Below are 6,452 nucleotides of genomic sequence, written 5' to 3'. Positions count from 1 at the left end.
ATTTATTAATCAATTAATTTCCGATTAACATGGATTCAAATCTAGGTCATAAAAATTTAAAATTTAACATAAATTAACAATTTTTATGGTGGATTTTAATCATGGATACCTAATTAAATTATTAAATTATTAAATTTTAATTGTTGGGGAGTAGAATCTAATAAAGCAGGTTTGTAGAGATAACTTATGGGAGAAGTTATCATGGTATTCGTGTTGAGAGTTAATCTTCCGTATTTATAAACTTTACTTTTATTTAGTCATGACTATTTTTATTACTACTAATACTACTATTTATAGTTAATGGATTTTGAAATATTTAATACTTTGATTTTGGGCCTTAGTGGTTCCAGTTTGTTTTAATGACCATTAACTATTTATTATGTTTTGAAAGTTAGTTAATTTCGCTGCGTAATTCTGGTAAATAGCTTTAGTCGTTATCACGGTGGTGGTAATATCTTGGTAATTCCTTTATTTTAAGTTGGAAAATGTTTTATAAAAAGCAAGGAATTATTAGGGTGTTACACTACACCCCACCCCCACTCACTAAAATGATATGGTCCTCACTTATTTTACTTATTAAAATATCTACCCAACCCCACTTGTTTTATTACTTTATTTCATTCAATTCTTCTTCTTAATACCCGTGCCCTACCAAGTGTATCTCTTAAACAAATACGGAGAGAATTGTAACTTATATAACTAGTAACAGTGTAACACCAAATATTACGTTGAGTAACATAAATAATATAAAAAGTATCTTAAAATGATAATATTTGGAACTAAAAAAAGTATTTTGAAATAGGAACTAAAAAAAAAGTTGAGATTTTTTAGAAATATATGTTACTAGGGTGTCTAACTCACTACCACGTGAGTATTGTATGAGCGAGTCTACCACTTTTCTAGGAAGAATATGTCTAACAAATCAGCCAATGATTTAATATTTTATAACTCCGTATAATCAAAAGTTGACCCGACCTGATAACTCGACCCGAATCCGACCTGAAAATAGCGGGTTTGGGTTGAGATTTTCAACCCGATTAATTAAATGGGTCGACACAAACCCGACCTGAAGTTAAATGGGTTAGGTTTGGGTTGAAAATCTCAACCCGAAATCAACCTGTGTAGCCTGATTATTTAAATGGGTTAAAATCAGGTCGGGTCAACCCGACCTGATAAGCCGACAAAAGTTAAAACAATTTTTTTAAAAAAATAATTAGTTAAAAAGGAACGACAATTTTGTAAAGAACAAAGCAAGAATACGGGGTAGGTCATTGAAAATAATGGGCCAAGCCAAATAACTTTATTTTACCCTAACATTTAAATCACAGTATAAAACTAAATTTACCTAAACCCTAATTCATTACTTTCTACCCACCGGCGACCACTCTCTCACTCCCTCACCGACTCCCTCAAACACTCTCTCTCTAAACAACTAAACGGTTCCTTTCTTCCTCACTCATCAGTTCATCTCATCCTCTGCTAGACGGTTCATTTTTCGTTCCTCTTCATTCACTTGGTAATGTTCTTCACTCTTTTTCATTTCCTTTGTTGTCATTTCTCTAATTTATGCTATTTTTTTTATCTTTTCGAATTTTATATGTGAATTCATGCTGTTATTTTTGTTTTATTCGATTTTATATATGATTATATGCTGATATTTTCTAATTTATCGATTTTGTGTTTTATCGATTTGATTTATGCTGATGGTTTTTATTTTTTCTGTTTTATTTTCGCTTTGTTCGAGTATGTTTAGGGTTTAGAGTTTTATTGATTTTGTTTAGGATTTTTTCGATTTTGTTTAGGATTTTTCGATTTTGGTTTTTTCTATTTTATTTATGCTAATGTTTTATTTATTTATGCTAATATTTTATTTATTTATGATAATGTTTAGGATCCGTCGTAAATTTGAGGGTGAATGTAGAAGGTGATGAGATTCCATTGACAAAGTTGCCTCCGGTTGAGGCTCACCAGCCATCCTCCTCCAACAATTTATAATGTTCTTGTTTTAAATTCAAGTTGTAATTTGTGCCTTTGAGGCAACCTAATTTGGTCTGTAAAACTATTAATACTTTGTGCAAACCTATTAGGGTGTGCTAACTTTAATGGCACCTTTAACTCAATTGCTGCCCTTAGATGCTAAATTTTAAATTGTATTTGAGATCAGAATTTAGAATTTATTGTTTGGGATGACCCGAAAACAGCAGGTTCGGGTTAACTCAACCTGAAAACAGCAGGTTCAGGTCAACCCAACCTGAAAACAGCAGCTTCAACCTAAATTTTTTTGTGTATGTTAAAAATTTTAAAATTTTCAGGTCAAAAACAGATCAGGTTCGGGTTGACCTGATAATCAACAGATCAGGTTCAGGTTTAGGTTTTCAACCCGAATTCTTAAACAGATCAGGTTCGGGTACGGGGGTAGTCAACCCGAAAATATTCAACCCGAACACGAACCTGACCCAACCTGATCTGATTGCCACCCCTAGTTCTGCGTTCAACGTTCAACTCTGCTATTTTCTTAATGTGAACGGGTCATACCATCAATTGATGTTGTGTCGCGCCACACATAGACAGACTAAAAAACAATCAATTAACAAACCGTTATAATTGAACCTAAACCTGATCCATAACCGACAGATTACCAATAACTCTACTTATTGGGCACCAACGTTGGAAGTTGGAATCTAATCAAGTTGTTTAACCTTAAAGGATTTGTAGACCTAATCAAGAGTTTATGACTAAAATGCTCCCACTCCCACTTAAACCAATAACTTTATATGCTTTACTAATTTTAAACATAAAATTGTATTTCTAGTCTAACCGGAAACACACAAGTTTAATTAAAATTTTAAGCTCATATAAAATTATAATCGAATCCATTTAATTTATTTTATTTTTCAGTTGATTTAAATGAATTAAAATTAATTCAAGGTTTTTAATTTTAGTAAAATAATTAATATAAATTAAAATTCATAATAATTATAATATTCAAAATTAAATCCAAGAAAACAATTTAAATTATTAATTTTAAAATTAATTAAAATTATCTCCGAACTGAAAATCTCAAATTAAAATTCAAAACGACTCAATCGTAACACGACGAGCACTTGGGCTTGCGCCCAAGCCCCATCGAGTGCACGACCGACCGCACACTCATGGCACAATGCTGCAGCAGCCACGCGCAAACGCAGCAAGCCAAGCCACGCTTGCGTGCAGCCTGCTCGCCCGCATGCATCGCAGCAGCTACCGAAGGAGTGCTCGCTCTCTAGGCGCAAGCAAGCTCTCGTGGCGAGGCAGCGCTCGTTGGTGCACGGAACAGCGATCGCTGGGCGACCCAGCTCTCGCCTCACGCGCGCGCCTCGTCCTGTGCGACGCCCATCGCCCTTCACCCATAGCACACAGCACACACGCCCAGGCTCCCTTGCCTCGTGCGCGCGCTATGCCTTGGTTACTAGCTACATTCGTACCGCACGGGCGACGAGCTCCCTTGCTCGTCGTCGCGTGCCCGCACTATACAACACCCCTTAAGGGTAACACGTAGCGTCCTTTGCTTTGTGTGTGCAACGTTTATGAGCGAATTTTATAAAAAAATTTAAAATTTTTAGTTTAAAATCTATGACGAATTAATAAATCATATTAATTTCATAATTTTAGGGGGAAAAATCGAAAATTTATTAATCAATTAATTTCCGATTAACATGGATTCAAATCTAAGTCATAAAAATTTAAAATTTAACATAAATTAACAATTTTTATGGTGGATTTTAATCATGGATACCTAATTAAATTATCAATTAATTATGAAAAACAAATCAATTCTAAATTATTCGAATTTCAACAAATTAATCATAATTACGAATTAGGTTGTATAATTAACAAGTCTAGGCATTCAAATTGGTTAAACATATACTGTAGGTTTAATCAAAAGCTCAAGATTTATCAACAAGAATCGCAAATATTCAATTTAACATCTTAAATTTACAAACTTTTGCGTTCGAAAAACTAAAACCTCCGAAAAGTCATAGTTAGGCTTCGAATTTGGGAATTCTGGGTTCGGCCGAAAAATACTGTTTCTGTCAAAATTTTAGAATGCCTTTTACATGCGGAATTGACACAAAAATCACTCGATTTGGATGAGTAACAAAGAAACTGCCGAAAAACTGCGTACATATAATTAAATAAACGCAATTTGCAATTAATTAACAATTACGAAAATTAATCACCCCTTTTAATTCTTTGCAAATTTGTAAAATTTAACCATGTCATGCAATTTAGATTATGTAAATAATAAGAGGCTCGTGATACCACTGTTAGGTTATGATACAAATGACAAAACATAAATCATGCGGAAAACCTTAATGCCAGGAAACATATTATTTACACATAATCATTTAGCATAATTTAGGTGCATACACTTTGTAGCGTGCCCTCCCTATCTGCGCCCGAACCGAACAAGAACAAGTCTTTAGGAACCCAAGCGTCGTCCCTCCGTAGATAGTCCACAGCATGTCCGGATCCGCCTTAAGGCTTGACCAACTAGAATCGCCCTTAAGGTTCTAAGAATTTCGGCTAAATAGGTTGCAAGTGTTTGGCTGATTTTTGCTTCAAAATCTTACCTTTGAATACTTCAATGTTGTGTATAAATTTGTGACACTAGGCCCCTTTTTATAGAGTTATGGAAAAGGACTTATAATCCTATAGAATACTAATTTAGTTTAATTAGAATCCTGCTAGGACTCTATTAAATAAACTTTATCTATTAGGATTAGAATTTAATCATATGTCGAATCCCGATAGCTTTAGGATTCGTATATGTGAGGGGGTCGAAAAAGCGCGAGGCTAATGCCTGACCTCGTCCCTCGTGGGTGTGACGATTCTTTTTATTCAATCAAGTGTAATTGGATTTCCTGTGAGTTTACACCCAATTGACTAGTAATATAGGAGTCGCCATTCAGTTTTTAACGACAATGAGAAAAACTGACAAAACCCGGTTATCGTGACACAAAGGGAGTGCAATTATGTTTGACCACGACGGCCGTAGGTTCCCTTGTGATCCCTGGTGTGGGGATCTCTCAACATACACCCGCAAGGTAGAGATTGAGGGTTCGGGGGACTGTAACTACCGAGAGGAGTACTTCGCTCGTCGATAACTCCAGAGGCAGGATATCCTTACTAGCTCAGCATAAATAATTGAAGGGACATGTGTTACCTATTAAACTAATCTGAATTGATTTTAGCAATATTCAACATATAATACTAATTCGATCGTGATTATCTGATTTAAATAGCATTAAGGGACCTAGCATGATAATCCGATTTCCCAAAAATATTATATTTGTTAGGCGTGATAGAACAATCAGATTAGGTTAGTTTAACAGTTCATAAAAAGGGCGAGGAAAGCAGTTAAATCATCGAAAAGGGACACATTACGACGCACCCTTGAGAGGTGCGTCACGGTTCTCAGAAAACTAACCACTTTGACATTGTTATTTCTCCTTTTTATTTAACGAATCTCGATTATGGGACAGGATACGTTCTGTTCGATTTATGGATCGATTGCGACAGAACGCGTGAACAATTTCGCAGCGAGAGGCTTAGGCTAAGGGTTGGGGTCAATACTCAGAATATAATTATGTGTCGTGTCTGTTCTTTTCACGTCGAATTTAGGGGTCTATTTATAGGGAAGAGTTCGTGGAAAGATAGAATTGCAGAGTTCTAATCCGCAAAGAATAAGGAAAAAACACGTACCCAGGTACTTTCAGCGCCCAGGCCTGGGCGCCGAAGATTTCGGCGCCCAGAGCCAGGCGTTGAACATAGGGTCTGGGCTGTTTTCTTTAGTCAGATTCGGATTCCTGAAATCCGTAGAGTTTGAGATTTAATCGAGTCTGTTAGCGCGTATCAATTTTATGACGGAATGCGTCTGGGCCCGTTAAGAACTCTAGGCTCGTTAGGATTTTAATTAATACGTAACTCTTATTTCCGAATCATATTAGGAATAGGATTCTCGCAGTTTTCTATCTCATTTAGGATTTATGTTGGAATGCAACACCTAATTCTGACAGGTTTCTATCCTTTATGATTTGCCACTTTTAGAAGCTACATTTTACAGCAGTTACTATTTTTAGCAGGTTTCCATAAATAGCAGGTTTCGGGTGAAATAAAAAGGGGAATTGAGATTCGTTATTTTATAGGAGATGCGTTGTCAAGTGGAGATTTATGCTTTCATCATCGAACCTTTCCCTTTCGGGAATTGGGACAAAAGTAGGTGTCTACAGTTAGCCCCCACTTTGACTGAGTCTTGGAGTAAGACGATGGTCAAAGTATTAGACGGAGTGCGTCACACAAGCCATGGTATATGTGACCTGTTTTGCGAGGGTCTCACGAGCCCTCGAGTGATAACATTTGACTTAAGGGTCATCACTTGAAGTGTCGACATATCCCTCACGTGTCATTGG

General features: G+C 36.0%; 1 long non-coding RNA gene across 1 annotated transcript; it reads left to right on the top strand.

Annotated features, from left to right (window-relative positions):
• The first annotated feature begins 1,217 nt into the window (after positions 1-1,217).
• LOC110777844 (uncharacterized) lies at positions 1,218-2,120 on the top strand. Its single transcript, XR_002530591.2, has 2 exons — positions 1,218-1,516; positions 1,892-2,120. It is a non-coding gene; the product is annotated as an uncharacterized lncRNA (long non-coding RNA).
• Positions 2,121-6,452: the final 4,332 nt, after the last annotated feature.

The sequence above is a fragment of the Spinacia oleracea genome, chromosome 6 (assembly GCF_020520425.1).
Source record: "Spinacia oleracea cultivar Varoflay chromosome 6, BTI_SOV_V1, whole genome shotgun sequence".
NCBI lineage: Eukaryota > Viridiplantae > Streptophyta > Magnoliopsida > Caryophyllales > Amaranthaceae > Spinacia > Spinacia oleracea.
This window is presented reverse-complemented; position numbering and strand designations above follow the sequence as displayed.